At 42.8% G+C, this 19,110-nt stretch overlaps 2 pseudogenes; one reads left to right on the top strand and one right to left on the bottom strand.

Moving 5' to 3' along the window:
• Positions 1–5,839: 5,839 nt before the first annotated feature.
• LOC133754008 (N-alpha-acetyltransferase 30-like) lies at positions 5,840–6,905 on the bottom strand (annotated as a pseudogene).
• Positions 6,906–15,599: 8,694 nt separating this feature from the next.
• LOC133754007 (egl nine homolog 1-like) lies at positions 15,600–16,872 on the top strand (annotated as a pseudogene).
• Positions 16,873–19,110: the final 2,238 nt, after the last annotated feature.

The raw sequence follows: 19,110 nt of genomic DNA, 5'->3' as shown, positions 1-19,110 counted from the left end.
GAAAAAAAATTATGTAGGTTCTCTGTCTTTAATGTGCTGTACATTGCTATTTAATGCTATAATTAGTAATCCAATGGTAGTTTTTTCACTTTATGTTGCTATATGGGCAAAATGTTGAAATCTTTACCTAATATATACTAAACTGATCTTCTGTATACAAAGAGAATTGAAAATGAATCTTTACATGAATGGAAGGGGAAAGGGAGCAGGAAAGGGGAGGGTTGCAAGCGGGAGGGAAGTTATGGGAGGGGGGAAGCCATTGTAACCCATAAGCTGTACTTTGGAAATTTATATTCATTAAATAAAAGTTTAATAAAAAAAAATTTGCTGGCATGTTAAACTATGATTGTCTTTTGGTAATTAGTAGTATATGAGTTTTATCATTTAATATATGAAACCAGGCACTGTAGTAAGCCATCTTCTCAAGACTTTATGTGACAAAGAAAAGATCTTGAGCCTCTACATACTGGTTTCTCTATGAGGATTGTGAGAATTAATATACATAAGCTCCAATTATAGTTTGCCAGGCTGAAATACTCAAAGTCATGATTGATAGTACTTCTATACATTTTTTACTTGATAGGTAAAGAGAGAGAAAAGAGTAATCCTATCCACTACTTCACTGCCCAAATGCCCCAATAGGTAAGACTGAATCAGGCCCAAGCCAGAAGCCAGGAACTCAACCCTTGTGCCCAAGTGGGTGGCAGACACCCACACACTGAAGTTATCAACCGCTGCCTCACAAGGTGAGAACTAGCAGAAATATGGTATCAGAAAGTAGTGCCGAAATTGAATCCAAACTCCAATATGGGATCTGTGCCTCCAAGTGCCCCAATTGCTAGACCAAATACCTACATCTTTTTTTTTTACTCTTTTAAGTATATTCCATCATTCAAGCATTAAATAATTTTTATTTATATTTCAAGTTTCTGGTTATTGGGAGAGGTATTTAAATGAGAGTTAAAGATGTCCATATCAAACATTAGAATACTTGGGTTTGACTCCTGGTAACCATGGAAGGCAGCGATGATAGTTCAATTGGGTTTCTATCACCCTTGTGGGAAACCAGAATAAAGTTCCCAGCTCCAGTTCAGCTTGGCCCAGTATTGGCTGGTACTGGCATTTGTGGAGTAAATAAGTGGATGGTATTATGATATCTTAGTTTTCTGGGATGACAATCAAATGTTCTTTGATTTATGATGATGTTTCATCCCAATTAAACCATTTTTTAATGCAAACACAATGTAGCCTTATTTTATTTGACTACATGTTATTTAAACAGCTTGCACATTTCAAATCATTTTAAATTGATCCCTTGAAATTAATCCCATTAAATCTCTCTCTCCAAAAAGATACGGGACAAATTAGGCAGCAATATCCAGTCATCAAACAGCAGTCCAATATTTTGAGATACACGTGATGTTTTATACTCAGTTCATACCTGACATCAATATAACTTATGGTGATGTTTTTACAAACCTAGAGGCCCTGCAACATCATAGCACTCATTTCAGTGGTGTCATGGAGCACTGAAAGCAACTCTGTTGCACTATTCATATGATCTAATCTGTGATCCTGGGAAAGTGATGAACTCATGATTTTGAGACACCACAAAAAATATACATGCCCAGTCTTATACATGTCAGGCAATATCATAACACAGGGCAAGGTAAGTTAAAATGTGACAAACCTCTTTACACAGATTTATTGAGTAAGCGTGGAATGTAATTTGGATAAGAAATAGAAATTATTAAAACCGATTTTATCAGTCACTTTTTCTTTTTTACTGCTTCAAATTCAAAAGCTACTGTCTGGTTTCTGATCTGTGAACTTCTCTAAAGTAGTTTCATCCCAATGAAAGGGAATTATAATCAGCCCACACATCAAAAATGGTAGTATGCTCGTTAGCCTCTTCAATACTAGCATATACAGCTTCATGGTAGCATGTATTAAACTGTCCAAAAATACAAATGCCAAACCAGTGTCAGTGGATAGTACAGTCAGTCTTAAAAAGAGAGCACACCATTAAAAGAAATTTGCAACAATTTTGCTCAGTTCTTGCTAAGTGAACCCCCTCTATCAAATTATAATTGAATTGTATTTAAACTTATATAAGACAGATGAATTCCTTATATCAAAAATAATGTTTGAGGCCGGCGCCGCGGCTCACAAGGCTAATCCTCCACCTTGCGGCGCCGGCACACCCGGTTCTAGTCCCGGTTGGGGTTCCGGATTCTGTCCCAGTTGCCCCTCTTCCAGGCCAGCTCTCTGCTGTGGCCAGGGAGTGCAGTGGAGGATGGCCCAAGTGCTTGGGCCCTGCACCCCATGGGAGACCAGGAGAAGCACCTGGCTCCTGCCATCAGATCAGCGCGGTGCGCCAGCCACAGCATGCCTACCATGGTGGCCATTGGAGGGTGAACCAATGGCAAAGGAAGACCTTTCTCTCTGTCTCTCTCTCAATGTCCACTCTGCCTGTCAAAAAAAAAAATGTTTGATGTTGCCTCAAATTGGAGACTTAATTTTGGTGCTGAGTTATCATGCTAAAGCTGAAAATTTTAGTCTACTTAGCAATTTTTACATACCCATTAGAGATGTAAGGTATACACTAATGTATTCTATATAAACCAGTGGAACAATATGATAATCATTTGACTTTTTTGCACAGTTAAAGTCATGTTAACCAATGCCAAAATATTTCAGTTTTTTTTTTTTCAGAAACTCTGGAGGGAAAAGGTCAGTAGTTGAAAACCTGCCAAAAGGGCCAGTGCCATGGCTCAACAGGCTAATCCTCGACCTTGTGGCACCAGCACACTGGGTTCTAGTCCCGGTTGGGGCACCGGATTCTGTCCTGCTTGCCCCTCTTCCAGGCCAGGTCTCTGCTATGGCCCTGGAGAGCAGTGGAGGATGGCCCAAGTGTTTGGGCCCTGCACCCCATGGGAGACCAGGAGAAGCACCTGGCTCCTGCCTTCAGATTGGCGCAGTGCACCGGCCACAGCACACCAGCCGTGATGGCCATTGGAGGGTGAACCAATGGCAAAGGAAGACCTTTCTCTCTTTCTTTCTCACTGTCCACTCTGCCTCTCAATAAAAAAAAAAAAACTGACAAAAGACTGAAGTGGTTGAACAGATAATATGCACGTATCTGCTTGACAACCGCCCCCATTAGTGAGTCAAGCCAATGTATGTTCATTAACAATCATTACCTATGAACCAGCAAGTCAAATACAGAGGGGTGGAATACAATTGGAAGACTAAGTATATTGCTTTAGTTTCCTTCATTTCAAAAATAACAACAAAAATATCACTAGGATTTGTATTCTAAACACTGGAGACCAAATGAAATTTGACCAAAAGCAAACCCAAAATGGCCAGCTGAAAAGCTGAGCACTGGGTGATCACCATATTTTTCATAACCAATACCCTGCCCATTAAACTTTCAAGAACAACATAAAATTGAAAGAAAAAAGTTTTCTTTAAGGAACTTTAAATGATCCTACTAGCAGGAAGTTTTTATTTTCAAATAGAAACTGTGTATCTTTATTTGCAAAATTATTTGACCATGTTCACCTTTTCAAAATACTATACTGAGCAAAGAGAAGCTTTCCTTAAAAAAAAAAAAGCAACAAATTTTCCTGAAAAGGGGCTTTTATCAACTGTTAATGGATGTAGGGTTTTTTAAAAAATACAGTAACTGTAGCCATAAAATGAAATTCAAACCAAGTCCTAAAGCAGAAGTAAACATATTCAAATGAAAACAATAGCATAAGTTCCTAGAAAACATTTTTCACAGAGAATCTTTTTTCTTAAGGGTACCTAGGTTTTCTAGTAAAATAAGTTATCCAATCACAGGTTTACTGACCCAACTGAAGACAACTGATCTTTTTTTTTTTTTGACAGGCAGAATGGATAGTGAGAGAGAGAGAGAGACAGAGAGAAAGATCTTCCTTTTTGCCATTGGTTCACCCTCCAATGGCCACTGTGGCCGGCACATCTTGCTGATCCGAAGCAAGGAGCCAGGTGCTCTGCCTGGTCTCCCATGTGGGTGCGGGCCCAAGGACTTGGGCACTCCTCCACTGCACTCCAGGGCCATAGCAGAGAGCTGGCCTGGAAGAGGGGCAACCAGGATAGAATCCAGCGCCCCGACTGGGACTAGAACCCGGTGTGCCTGTGCTGCAAAGTGGAGGACTAGCCACAGTGCCGGCCGACAACTGATCTTAAAACTTGCTACACTACACTGATTAGCCAACACATGTAATTAATAAACATGGTGGCTCTTAAGAAAACTGATACAACTCCTTCCAAAAAAAAAGATTTTCATTTTTGCCTTTTGTTTTTCTGGAGCAATAAGGCAAAGCTCCTAGAAGAATCTGCTCATTTAAGTGAAATGAAAATAAAAGCAGCGTATAGTTAATACAATGCATCATGAAATTTATTCCCAAGATCAAGAACCAAAGTGAAGCATTTTAAGAAATAGAAGCACTGTGAATTCAAATCAAGTGGGAAAAAAAAGTCCAGCTACATCATAAAAGCTGTTCTTCACAGATTAGCAATGATTTTGATTAAATAAAATCAAGCCAATTTACATTAATTTTCTATTGTGTTCCAAAAATTCCCTCACTCTCAAAAAAAAAAGTGCATCCAAAACCCAGTAATTCCCAACTCCATCAACTTTTGTCATCCCCTTGGGGCATTCCTCAAAATTTTTCCAAGTAGTTCAACTTCTTAGTGTAATGAAAGAGGGGGCGTCTAAGGTAAACCACTCTGTCACTCACCTGGAAAAAGTATCCAAATTATAAAAATTTAGAATGTAAATAAAAACAAAAATTTTCTTGTAAAGGCCTGAATGAAAAGACAGCATGCATTCAAAAGCTAAGGTGAGGCCAGCACCGTGGCTCAATAGGCTAATCCTCTACCTTGTGGCGCCGGCACACAGGGTTCTAGTCCTGGTTGGGGCACCGGATTCTGTCCCGGTTGCCCCTCTTCCAGGCCAGCTCTCTGCTGTGGCCAGGGAGTGCAGTAGAGGATGGCCCAAGTGCTTGGGCCCTGCACCCCATGGGAGACCAGGAGAAGCACCTGGCTCCTGCCTTTGGATCGGTGCAGTGCACTGGCCACAGTGCACCAGCCACAGCGGCCATTGGAGGGTGAACGATCGGCAAAGGAAGGCCTTTCTCTCTGTCTCTCTCTCACTGTCCACTCTGCCTGTTAAAAAAAAGAAAAGAAAAAAAGCTAAGATGAAGACAAACATTTTTTATCTACACAGGCACTGGCAGACACAACTTAATTGTTAACTTCACTCATAAGACTTACCCCATTCTACATTTTCTCATTCAATAACCAATGAGGTACCAATATTCAAGACTGGGAAATTTAATATTGAAAAATAATAATAAAACCTAAAATTGAAGCTGTTCTCTCACCCCCTTCAGAAATCTATGGTAGGTTTTATGTGAAATGTTAATATTCTTAGAGACTTTTACAATCTATAGTGGCTTTTTCAAGAACAAAAACCATGTTCCATTCACTGGTTCTGTAATATAGTGATCACTATGTAAATAACAGTTGTCAGCAGACTTTGCAAATGAACAAACAAATCTTGGCTATCAACTGGCAAATCTTCGTGGTACCAAAAGACTCCTGAAGTTTAAAACAATCTCTTTTGATGCAGAACAAATGCTCCAGGCCAAAGTGCAACAAATATTGTTCAACACTCAACGCGACACTGACAGAGAAGAGCTCCATGGAAATTATGAAATCCACCTGCAAAGCAGTTCTGTACAAAGTTCATGGCATGCAAAGGTCTACTCTGAACAGTTAACCCTTCCTCCTTGATGTCAGTTTCTCAATGCAGCCACAGTTTAAGTCGCAGTGCATCAACTCCATTTAATAGTATCCGAGCACCCTCTTATCTGGAACAAAACCGATTTTCATAAAGTTTCAAAGCAGACTTATTTGTTATTTCTGTTTGCAAAACAACCTCATCAGTCTCCTTCAACCATGGCATAAATAGCTTTCTTAACCAAGTTAGTACCCATGCCATTCCTCCTGTATTTGGAATCCACAGATAACATGGCTATATTACCTCTGTGGAACATCTTTTTGTGCAGATCCAACTTGCAAACGATGACACCTGCACACTCCTCCCCTTACCATGGCCAAAAAGCACAGTGGTGGCCAGTTGTGGATAAAATATCTGTAAGTATAAATGGAGTAGGGTTCAGACAGATCTTTGGTGCTCAGTCGCATCACATAGGGCATCCGGAGCTTGGATTCCTATACGACCTATCCTATTCTATCGTCGGATCCTCCCCTGACTCAACCTCCTGCCCGAGGGACTTTGTAAACTGCAGCCCGAGGTCAGGGGTGAAGACTGCCACACCTGCTCCTTCTGTTCCTCCTCCTTGCCCTTGGCCAGTCTATTGCCGGCTGCTGCTGGATCGCTCGCTGCGCTGCTGCCTCCTTAGCCGGGCTGGGGGGCACAGTTCTTGCATTCCTGGAGTGGGAACGAGGGGGTCTCTCACCTGAGGGTACCCAGCTCCTTTTGTTGCAGTCTCTCTGGAGCTCCCGCCGGGGTGGCCTGTGCACCCTGGACCTTGTTCTTGAGCAAGGTGGCCGCCCTGAGAGGTCACAGTTGGGGCTGATCAATCCATGGAGCTGCCTACTGCGCAGGGCTGCTGAGGGGTGGAGGCACAGATGCCCCTTTGCCACCTGCCGGGCTTGTGCCGCTGCTTTCGTGCTCCTCCTTGGCTTCCTCCTCTAGCTACAGCAGGCAAACTTGGCCCAGGATGGAAGGGGCAGTAAGGCTGGGCTGGAGGTGGGAGGAGGCTGCTAAGCCCAGACGGGACCTCCACCCTCCCCGCACTGGTCCCGCTGCCGCTGCCTCCCTCACCACCAAGGCTCTCACTCATGAGCCCATTTTCAATTGAAAATGCTGTTAGTCTGGGACTGTGCCATGGCTCACTTGGTTAATCCTCCACCTGCAGTGCTGGCATCCCATATGGGTGCTGGGTTCTAGTACCGGTTTCCCCTCTTCCAGTCCAGTTCTCTGCTGTGGCCCAGGAGTGCAGTGGAGGAGGGCCCAAGTCCTTGGGTCCTGCACCCACATGGGAGACCAGAGAAGCATCTGGCTCCTGGCTTCAGATTGGCACAGCGCCGGCCATGACCGCCATTTGGGGGATGAACCAATGAAAGAAAGACCTTTCTCTCTGTCTCTTTCACTGTCTAACTCTGTAAAATAAATAGAAAAAAAAGAAAGAAAATGCTGTTAGTCAAAAATTATTTGAATAGAGGCCTAAGAGCACAAGAGAAGTCAGTCACAAGAATGGTGTCTGTGTTCAGAGGCCTGATGGAGACCAGGAACTGATGGGAGCTGATCTGATACACTGCCATGTATCAGTGAAGGAAGGGTGCATGTGTGTGTGTGTGTGTGTGTTACACTGTCATCTATCAGTGAAGGAAGGGTATGTGTGTGTGTGTTACACTGCCATCTAGCAATGAAGAAGGGTGTGTGTGTGTGTGTGTGTGTGTGTGTGTGAGAGAGAGAGAGAGAGAGAGAGAGAGAGAGAGAGAGAGATACCAATGAAGGAACAGAGAGGCCAGGTGTTTCCTGACTCAGCCTACAACCTCCTGGACATGAATATGCACGGGAAACCAACCTCAGTGTCTGGCTGGAAGCGGAAGCGGAAGGCAGAGAAAGATGTGCCACTACAAGGCAATACTCATGTGTCAGACACCACTAGCTGTTCTGAGAGTTTGGAAGAAGAGGAAACAGAAGCCCAAATCCACAAAGCTTCCCAGGATCAGGGTCTACTAACTCTAGGAGTGGGATTTGCCATCAAGAAGTAGAGAACAGGCTGACAAAGACCAAGAACACTGGCCAGGCTCTGAATTCTGTGTCATGCTCTGTCTCTGAGAAGTGAACATTCAACTCCTCTCTGGGATATAAGCCAAGAAGTCAGAATTCTCAGATACTGAGAAAGAGAGCAGTGTCCTAGCCCAGGTTCCATGTCATACCTGAGCTGGTGCCAGTGGGCCAGGCTAGCAGTTCTAGCTAAAGCTCCTCTAGCTCAAGAAGAGATGGAAATGGGGGCAGAGCCCTCATTCAAGCCTTTACAGGCCAAAGCCTCACTAGCCCCTAGCCAGGATTCTCAGTGAAAAGGGAAGATAAAGTCCCTGAGAAGGTGGGGAACAAACCAGGCCTTAGGAGGTACTCTGATACCACCCAGAAGTGCCAAGAAACTAGAAGAAGAATCAGAGACCAGTGAGGAGTCTGACAGTATGAAAAAGAGCCTCGCAGAATAGCAGGCAAGGTAAAGACCTCAAGAACATTTTTCTAGTTTAGAACTCCTCCATCCCCTGCCAGGGAAATTTTCCCTCCAAGCACCCCCTGGAAATACAGGCCTCCTGCTCCCCTGATCAAGGCAGGAAGGCCAGAGGAGGACTCAGAGAATAGCACAGGTTGTCATCTGAGATTAATCCTCCTGCAGGCAAAGCCCCAGAGAACATTTCCCAGGAACTGGGATTGGTGAAGGTGAAGGGTGAAGGTCAAATCAAAGCAATCCACAAGAAACTGCAATTTGACAAGAAATAAAAGAACTAGAAAAGAAGCAAACAAACAAACAAACAACAAAAAAAAACACCATCTCATCCTCATCCTAAGACACAAGTCACCACTCCAGAACAAGGAAGAAGCAGGCAGGTAGTGTGAGGGTCTGGACCACGGGGTACAGGTGCCTCTTATCAAGTGGTGACTATCCCCATGCCTCTGACCTTCACCCACCATGATGCTAGCATTTAATATCAACTCCCCTCACAGCAGAGGCTGGACAGACCCAGGGTTCCATGCTGTTAAAGCGAGTGAGCCTGCAGGGAGGCTGGTCCAATAAAGAAGTGGGCCTAACCTCCATGTTGTCAACCCATTTTATTTCAATACAGGATATTTTATATTTTACACACACACACACACACACTGAAATAACCTGACTCTTGCTATTCAAGCCAACATAGTCAGAAGTCTCAACCTTAACCAACAGCTCTGAAGACATGCAGAGGCCCAATATTTAGATCATCCCATGCCACTTGGTCTCTGACTATGTGGCTTTATCTTTTCTTGTTTATTTTTCTAGTTGGGTTCTTTAAAACAGAAAAAAAACAACTAATGGAAAAGTCAGTTAGTGCACTTGTCTTACTGAACATTATAGCTTCACACAGCACACTGTAAAGAATCAGTTGTTTCCCTCTGTGTATGTGTGGCTCATGGGGAGCTGTGACTTGCTGCTATTGTCAGAATTGCACATATTAATATCCCTAAGAAAAGATCAAATGAAAAACTGCAATAACTTCTACTGAATATATATCACATTTGCCTTATCATAAAGTAGAAAAATCTATAATTGAACCCTCATAAGGTGAGAACCGTCTACAGTTTTTCACCTCTCCCCAATTTTTTCACTCCTCCAAATCAAATACGTGGAAGCATCTTTCCATTTACCTTGAAAATATTCTCCCTCTTCTTGTAAAGTCTTTGGTTCTTTTCATAGCCCTCATTTGCACTAATGTTGCCAACTTCCTGGTCTATTAGATAATCCCTAACCACTTTATCTAACTTTACTCTTCTTTATGTTTTCCCTTAGTAAGGCAAATCAAAACCACCTTTCAGCCCAACATAAAAACCTAGAAGTCATATTTAAGTATGACTATTCTGTAACATAAAATCACTCACTAATCTTATGATTGAAGTTTTTTTAATATATTGTGAATACAGTGAGGATCTCAGTTTCTCCATTGTTCCTCCCTGGTTCAAGATACCATTAGCTCTCTCTGGAAGAACTTCCACTATCTCTTAACTGGTATTACCATTACACTTACCCTCTGCTGTCTGTCTCAACAATGTATGTGATCTTTTAAAATCAGACATAAACCATGCTTACAACCTACAATAGCCCTAATTTCACTTCTCAAATTTTTTATTTAATTGAAAAAAATTAAAGTTTAATTAAAATGTAATCTGTATATACACACTTTCATTATGTGTGTCATGTATACATGCACGTTTATTAAATTTTGTGGAGAACGGAATTTAAGGTATATTTCTTTTTAGAGCTACTATTTGAGAAAAAATAATACGTGATTTGCCAGAAAGTATGATTTATTAACATTGTATTTCAAGTGTGAACCTTACATAATGATTAAAGAAATGTGAAAATTAATAATTTTATTCCCCACACCACTTTTCTTTACTTGCTACTGAAAAGTCCTTCATTAATCAAAAGCAAGAAGACAGGGCCTAATAACAAAATAGACTAGAAAAGAAATCCTGGTGGGTGTCACAGTGGTGCTGAGAATTTGTATGAAAGCACTTTTGAGGGCATCTACAACAGCTTCTGAATAACAGTATTATGATGTCATCAGCTTTAATAATACCACCAGGGATAATGAAAGTTTAGATAATATAAAGAAACATGTATTGAACAGCTATTATTTACTGCAGTTTCCACACCTCAATTTTTTTTAATGACAAGCATTTTGTGATTTATGTGAAAAACAAACAGGCTCAGAGAAGATAAACACTTTACTCTTAGTAAAAAAGCAAGAAATAGGCAAGGCTGAAATGTGAATCTACGGTTATTGATACCTAAACCATGATTTTCCCTAGAATGTCTCATTTTTTGGACACCATCTAAGAAGTTAATCATTGAATAAGGAATTAATTGTTACAAAATTGTTTTAAATGCTTTCCTGATCACTGAGATACATGTACCCTTTGTTATGGATTAGGAAGAAAGATTATCTAAGGGCTTAGAATGATGTGTAGGAAGGTGGTAATGACCGTGATTTATGTAATTTTATGTAATTTAGTGAAGCATAGATACTTAGACTGTATAATAGGTTATAGTCTAATATCTATTAATAAGGTGGTGAATTTTATAGAGTCTAACATACATTGAGAACATTCAAGATTCCTTTGATTAAAGAAGATTATTTATTTCAAAGGCAGAGTTACAGAGAAAGAGGTGGGGAGATGACAGAGAGGGATCTTTCATCTGCTGGTTCACTGCCCAAAGGGTCACAGCAGCCAGGACTGAGCTGGCCTGAAGTCAGCAACAAGGAGGCTCTTCCAGGTATCCCATGTGAGTGCAGGGGCCCAAGCACTTGGGCTGTCCTCTGCTGCTTTCTGAGGAGCATTAACAGGGAGTTGGGTTGGAAGTATAGCAGCCAGGACTGCACCTGGTGCCCATATGAGATGCTGGCTCTGCAGGCTGTGGCTCTAACTTGCTGAGCCACAGCACCAGCCCCTCAAGATTCCTATTCTAGTTAAAAAAGCTTATTAATCCTATTATTTGCAATCTGGATATTTAGAAACAATATATTTTATTTTATATTCTGATTTCTAAATACATCAAAACCAACAAAAAATCTATTTGTCCTTAACATGTTACCAAGGCAATGCTGACAACCAATGTGACACTGTTTAGAGATAGGACTTTAAGCAGATAATTGACACCAAATGATATCATAAACCTGAAGCCCTGACTCAAACTGATCAATGTTCTTATAAGGAGGGATACACATAGACAGAGGAAATACCATGTAAGAGTGCAGCAAGATGGTGGCTATGTGGTAACCAAAGAGAGGTCTCAGGAGCAACCAAATCCATTATCATCTTGCTCTCAAATATTTAATCAAGAACTATGAGAAATATATTGCTGTGATTCAAGCCACATATTTGACAGTATTATGTTATGGCCACCCTAGCAAAGCAATGCACTCTTTTCTCTGCATATATTTCCTACTGCCAACTAGAAGGCCCCCACAGTTATCAGATAAACACAGAAATTAAAAGCCATGGCTGGGGGCCAGCACTGTGGGACAGCAGGCTAAGACTCCACCTTTAGCACCAGCATCTCATATCAACACTGGTTTGTCACCTTGATGCTCCACTTCCAATCCAGCTCACTGTTTATGGCCTAGGAAAGCAGTGGAAGATGGCTCAAGTCCTTGGGCTACTGCAGTGATAAGGGAGACCTGGAGGAAGCTCCTGGCTCCTGGCTTTGGATCAGACCACATTCCAGCCCTTGGAGCCATTTAGGGAGTGAAACAGTGGGAGGAAGACCTTTCTCTCTCTCTCTCCCTCTCTGTCTATAATTGTCTCCCAAATAAATAAAATATTTTAAAAAATAGAGATCCAAACCAATCCCATCAAGGTGGCATGTACCAATGCCATCTCACTAGTCCAAGTGATCAATTTCTGTCCACAATTGATCATAATGATAGGACTAAGAGTCAAAGGGATCACATAAACAAGAGTAGTGTCTGCAAATACTAACTGATACAATAAAAAAGGGAGAGAACAATCCAACATGGGAAGCGAGATACACAGCAGACTCATAGAATGGCAGATGTCCTAAACAGCACTCTGGCTTCAGAATCAGCCTTTAAGGAATGCAGATCTGGCTGAAAAGCCCATGAGAGCATTCAGGTAATGGGTATGGTAATAGCCTTGCTTTGTTCATCAAAATGATATAAATATTTCCAAATATCACTTTTTGTGCTAAAGACATTCAATTCTCATCAACTTCAGACACATATATACACACTGCCTAAAAATAAAAATATGCAGAAAAGCAGTCCATTACAATACCAGTCCAATGAAATGTAGAAAAGCAGCATTCATTTCAGACTAATCAGAATTTAGGTCAGACTACTATAAGAGTAGACAACTGGCAGTTCTCCAAGAAGGCATTACAAGGCTTCCTACCAATGTCCCCAAATAGAGCATTAAGATATGTAAGAAAAAACTTATATAATTCCAATCAAAAATACAAATCCACCATTGGTAATCAGTACAAATAGATCAACAGTATAAATACTCAACCAGTGGTCATTAGGAACTAGGAATATGCTACCAAACAGAAACATCAGTTAACACCATTGGGATAAATAAATAAGGTAAATCTAAGTGCTGGGAAGTCAAAAACTAAGTAAGTGCATAAACATGAGAAGTTAGATACTTAATCCTCGTACTCCACTAACACTTCATTCACAACCTGTAGAATTCATTAACAACCTGTAGTCTAACAACATTTTCAAATTATTTTAAAAATTTACTGTGAAGTAACACATGAGAAAAAAATTAAGTAAAATATTATCACAAATATCACAAAATAAACCAAGAAAAACTCACTATTGAGAGTAATAGCTTTATGCCACAAAAAAACACATTAAAAACAACATCGACTGATTCACCAGTGGGGGCAGAGGTAGGAGAGATCAAGAAGACTCCTGGGGCCGACAATGTAGCACAGCAGATAAAGCTGCCACCTGCATCCCCAGCACCACATATGGGTGCAGGTTTCCATCCCAGCTGCTCCACTTCCCATCCTACTCTCTGCTATGGCCTGGGAAAGTGGGAGATGCTCAAGTTCTTGGGGCCCTGCACCTCCATGGGAGACCAGGAAGAACCTCCAGGATCCTAGCTTTGTATCAGCACAGCTCTGGCCATTGTGGCCATCTGGGGAGTGAACCAATGAATGGAACACCTCTCTCTCTCTCTCTCTCTCTCTCTCTCTCTCTCTCTCTCTCTCTCTCTCTCCCTCCACCTTTGCCTCTCTGTAACTGTGCTTTTCAAATAAATAAATAAATCTTTAAAAAGGAAAAAAAGAAGACTCCTGAACTGACCAAGGCTCATTTATTTACCTGTGTGGCCATTCCATTAGTGTTCACATTATTAATCAAATTAGCAGAAAACAAAAAATCCTCTTTCATTTTTCAAATCTTATCACTGAATAAACTCAGGTTCCATCATGGCATACAGTTCCTACACAAGTGGGCAGACTGTGAATAAAAGGAAGCAAATTTCTACAAAAGACACGAATGGAATGAGTGCTGGGAGGCAGCCTGTTGCACCCACACTCAGGTTCCCCAGGCTCCAGGTCTTGGTGCTCACAGCACCTGGGGTCGGCCTCCCCCACACTCCAGTTGTCCACGTGGGATCTGTGCCATCCCAAGCCTCCCCAGCAGAAACTCCGTCCCCACACCCTGGCCCTCGTCCTTGGCCCAAAAGCGTGTGGTAAATACACCACTGAGTCTCTGCTGTTCCGTCATAGCAACAAAACGCTGACTCAGTCCCTAGGGAAAGCTGTGGACCTGAGAGCTCGGTGCCCAACTCAAGGAAATGAGGTCACGCATGAGGTTCAGATTATCCTTCTCCCCACACAACCTGGAGAGGTGAGGCCGGGTTCAGGCGGAGTTGCTGCACGCTGAGACAGGGCCGCACACCAGGGTCCCAGCTGCCCGCCTCCTCCCCTCCTGTGGGCCTGGGACCCTCACACTCCCCGCTGCCAGTGTCCAGGGACTCTGGGCGTCCTCTCAGGGCCCTGAGCTGAGGGGAGAGTTCAGGTCTACGTAGAATCGTCTGAGCCAACCGGGCTCTCAGGAGCGGAACCGGAAGCTGAACTCATCGGCAATGGGAAGAGGATCCCTGGAGGGTCTGCAGTGCTGCCCTGGCGCGCCTGATTCTATAGTCACAGAGGCCGCACGACATCACAAAGGACATACCCAATCACCGTCGTCCCTAGCCTGAGGGCGGGCCCTTGGGGTTGCACCTGGTGGGGGGAATGAGAGGCAGAGCTTGGCCTCAGGACTTAAACTTGGCCTTCCCGACTGCAGAGGGCGCTGCCCCGCCCCAGGATCCCATCTCCTGAGATCCTGTTCAGACCTTGAAACTGGAGCTTGCCATAATCTTCAGGTGAGTTACAGTTTACAGTTTACTGGATTCTGGGCCTTTTTCACTTTGTGTTCTTGGCTTGTTTTCTGTTAGGTCATTTGATTTTTGTTAAGTATGGATTTGAAGAGTATTTCTCATACAGATATTTTCTGGATTGTACTTTGTCCATTACCATTGTTTTCTATTTGCTTTTATGGGGACCTGGTAACCCACTTGATTGTGTTGATCCTGTACCCAATAATTTTGCCTAATTCACCTATCAGCTCTTATTTGGTTTTGGATTATGTTGGATTATCTCTACATATACTCGTATCATTAACATGTTAACAGTTCTGCTGCTTAAAAGCTGACCCTATACCTTAAATTTCCTTTTGTTTGCTTGATTTCCCTAATTATGCATCCAGGCCAACGTCAAAGAGAGAGAGTAAGAGGAGAAAGCCTTTTCAAGTTTACTCTCATGGAAAAATCGTTCAGTATCCTGAACCAAGCATATGTGCGGTCACTGCCCCCTCAGACTCCCCTTGTCCCTCGCTCCCCCTCCTCTGCCCTCACGCTCCCCCAGCCCTGGTCACCACCGGGCAGCGGTGTCAGTGCAGAGCACACAGAGCAAGTGGCGCTTGCACGCCCTACGCTGCTCCACAAGCTGGGTCCAGCACCCGGGATGACGAGGCGGTGGCCTGGAAGGCTGCTGGTCTAGCACGCCCAGAGAGGAGATCCTGGTCCCCACCCACGCCATACATCCTCAATCCTTGCGCAATGAGGCGCTGAAGCAGCCGCTGGCACTGCGGGGCTGTCCCTAAGGAGGAGAAAGCGACCTGGCGGAGGGCGTTGGCGCCGGCCTGCTTGAATAGAAGGGGGCACGTGCTATGGCGCAGAAATGTTCCTTGCCACTCTCCCTGCTCCCAGGCCCTGGAGTAGGCAGTCCCGCCCCCACCTCTCCTGCTCTACCACCGCTGCCTCCACCATGGGCTATGACAGTGGCGGGCCTGGAAGGAGGGGCGGGAGTAAGGGGACCGGTGGTATTGAAAGCCCTGTGGGAAGATGGAGAACCTGCTGTGCTGCCATAGCACCAGCGCCTGAACTGGAGGAAGCAGGAGCTCATGTGCCAGGCCCACAGCAGCACCCCGGCCTTTCCCCTACACCGCGGCCCAGGGCCGGTGGGACGGGAGCCCAGGAGGCCAGGAGCTGCGCATCCCTTCAGCACCTCAGCTGCTGCCAAGGGTTCAGGCAGGCCACCGGAAATGCAGCCAAGGCAAAGGCCAAGTCCGTGGCCCACCCTGCAGTAGCCTCGCACCCCAGCCTCCAGGGCCCAGAGATGGCCAAAGCAGAGCCAGGGAAGGAGAAGCCTCTGATCCGCCGTCGCTGTACCTGGAGAAGGCGAACTTGTACTCGCCAAGCAACAGCCAGGCTATGGACTGAGCCATAGCTGTGGTCTGCAACCCAAAGGGCAGAGGAAGCCGCTTCCGACGCTGTCTTGCATGAACAAGCAGGACATCTGTGTAGTGGACGACTTCCTGGGCAAGGAGATTGGGCAGCAGATCAGCGATGGAGTGTGCAGCCTGCACTACAGAAGCAGCTTCATGGACGGCCTGCTGGGTGGCCTGAACAGCGAATCCTGCAAGGACATCAGAAGGGATAAGATTACCTGGATCAAGGGCAAGGAGCCCAACTGTGAAACCGCTGGGCTGCTGATGAGCAGCATGGACGACCTGATCCACCACTGTAACGAGAAGCTGGGCAACTATAAAATCATTGGCAGGACGAAAGCCATGCTTGTTATCCAGGCAGTGGAACAGGTTATGTGTGGTATGTTGATAATCCAAATGGAGATGGGAGATGTGTGACTTGAATATATTATCTTAATAAAGACTGGGGTGCCAAGGTAAGTGCAGGTGTACTTCAAATTTTTCCAGAAGGCAAACATTGACAATTGCTGACATTGAACTCAAATTTGATAGACTGCTGTTCTTCTGGTCTGTCACAACCCTCATGAAGTACAACCAGCATATGCTGCGAGGTGCACAATACCTATTGGGTATTTTGATGCAGATGAGAGAGCAGGAGCTAAAGTAAAATATCTAACAGGTGAAAAAGGAGTGAGGGTTGAATGCAATAAACCTTCTGAGTCAATCAGTAAATATGTCTTATAGAGCCTCTCATCCAGCAGTTCCCTCGGTTCACTACAATGATTGTTGACACTGTTTGTTAACTTGTGAATACAAATAAATGGGATAAAGAAAAATAGACAACCAGTAGGCATTTTCAACAGGAAAAGATGAAACTGTTTTGTGTTGGATCAAACAAGAAGATTTCACTGCTGTGGCTTTGTACTGCATGATCCACTCAGAATCTGTGATTGCTTCTGGGAGGGAGGTAAGCTGTCAGTGGAAAATGATTTTTACATCTGGACATGAAATATGTGCCCTGTGTAGAATTTTTTCATCCCTATATGTTGTCTGATCTGTCATCTTGCTGAATTCATTTCATCTCTTCCTTTTTTATATCAAGTTTGAATTTGGGGTAATTTTTGTATGATTAGATACAATTTATCAAAACTGAATGGAGAAAAAAGTTACAGTATTATTTCTTAATCTATTTTTGTAAACTTCTTCATACTATTAAATGTTTGCCCTAAAAGACCTCTCAAAATGTTGCTAGTGGCTGATGGTTAATTCATTTTCTTTTCAATTAAAATAAGAAAAGGAGCGCTTTACCAATGGAAACATCAGGTTCTTTTGTAGTCCTATTTTGCTCTAATTTGGATTCTTAAAGATTGTTGCTGTCATGTTTTTGACATTGTTAATAATGAAACCTAACAGTGAAACAGTCACCATTTATTACCAGTAACTTCAGTTCATGTTTTATAAGGAAAAATACACTGTAAGAAGGATTTATCTTTTTAGTTGTTTTTTTAACAAAACTAAAGTGACTGGCACTAAGTGAACTTGAGATTATCCTCAGCATCGAGTTCTTAAGATAAAGGGCTTTCTTCTGCATTCAGGTGTTTCCTACAGAGGTAGATGATAATTTCCCATTTCTAAGGTTTTCCCTTTTGCTTCTCAAATTGAGTGTACTTTCAAATTTCTTGTTTTCTTCCTAATACTATAATCCATCTGATTTTCAGATCAGAACTCTGTTTCTTTTGAAGAACTTCAGGGGGAGATTATATTTGCATTGAGAAGGAAATGTGTTTTTACAGACTTGATGTTCAGTGAGTCTTCAGACAGCTCTTGAGACATTCCCCAAATGTAATGCCAGCCTTCTTGTCAGAACTGAAAGATGTATGCTTAGTTTAGAAAAACAAATGAGCGCAAAACCAGATAATTTTATTTTTATGTTTTTGTGCATTTTATTTTTTATATTTTAGAAAAAGAAGGAACATTACATAATCACACAAGGCCTCTCAGACTTCTGTTACTTAAAGAATGAGTTGAGATAGATATCTTAGATTTCACTCTCCTAAGCTCTTTAGCAAAGAGCCCTTACCAATTTAAGTTTTCAACCCCCTTCTTCAATCTTCTTTGCCAAAAGCTAAGTATACAGAAACATTTCTATATATTTCTTTTTGTAAAGATTTGTTTTATTTATTCGAAAGTCAAAGCTACACAGAGAGAGAAGGAGAGGCAGAGAGAGAGAGGTCTTATATCTGCTGGTTTACTCCCCAATTGGCTGAGCTAATCTGAAGCTAGGAGCCAGAAGCCTCCTCCAGTTCTCCCACAAGGCTGTAGGGATCCAAGGACTTGGACTATCTTCCACAACTTGCCCAGGCCATAGCAAATAGCTGCATTGGAAGTGGAGCAGCTGGGACCCATATAGGATGCTGGCACTGCAGGCAGCGGCTTTACCTGCTATGCCACAGTGCTGGCCCCTCTATATATTTCAATTTACAACAGTTTTAGCATCTGTATAGTTTGTATGCAATTAGAGACCTTTTATATGGAAAGTTCAGTAATTTTTATTAAAAGATTACTATTGTTCATGTATATATGAAAAAATTATTTAGTGAAACTGACAGTATGAATTTAGAATGATTAATTATTTGATATCGTGTTCTCACTTAGGATAATCTGCAGGAAAAAAGTGGTAGTTTATTGTTTTTCCTTGTTCATGTTCAGCTTTGTCCACTTCCTCCTCCAGCTGCTAACATAACATCTCTATAGTAAGTGCCTCTCTGCCAGCCCGACCTGGGAGGACAAGTTACCTTGACATCTGGTCTATAGTGCAGTGCACTGCGTTTTGCCAAAACTCAAAAGCATTGTAATTTTTAGGGTTAGTAGAAATTGTTTTAAGTAGACTGAAATCTGTTAAGGTGTATAGCATAGGCTTTTAATTTGGGAGCCCCTGATCAAATGCATGTAGCTTTGCAGTTGTACAATTATCAGATACAA

This window comes from Lepus europaeus, chromosome Y, assembly GCF_033115175.1.
Source record: "Lepus europaeus isolate LE1 chromosome Y, mLepTim1.pri, whole genome shotgun sequence".
Taxonomy (NCBI): Eukaryota; Metazoa; Chordata; class Mammalia; order Lagomorpha; family Leporidae; genus Lepus; species Lepus europaeus.
The sequence above is the reverse complement of the archived record's forward strand: the minus strand, read 5'-3'. Positions and strand labels throughout refer to the sequence as shown.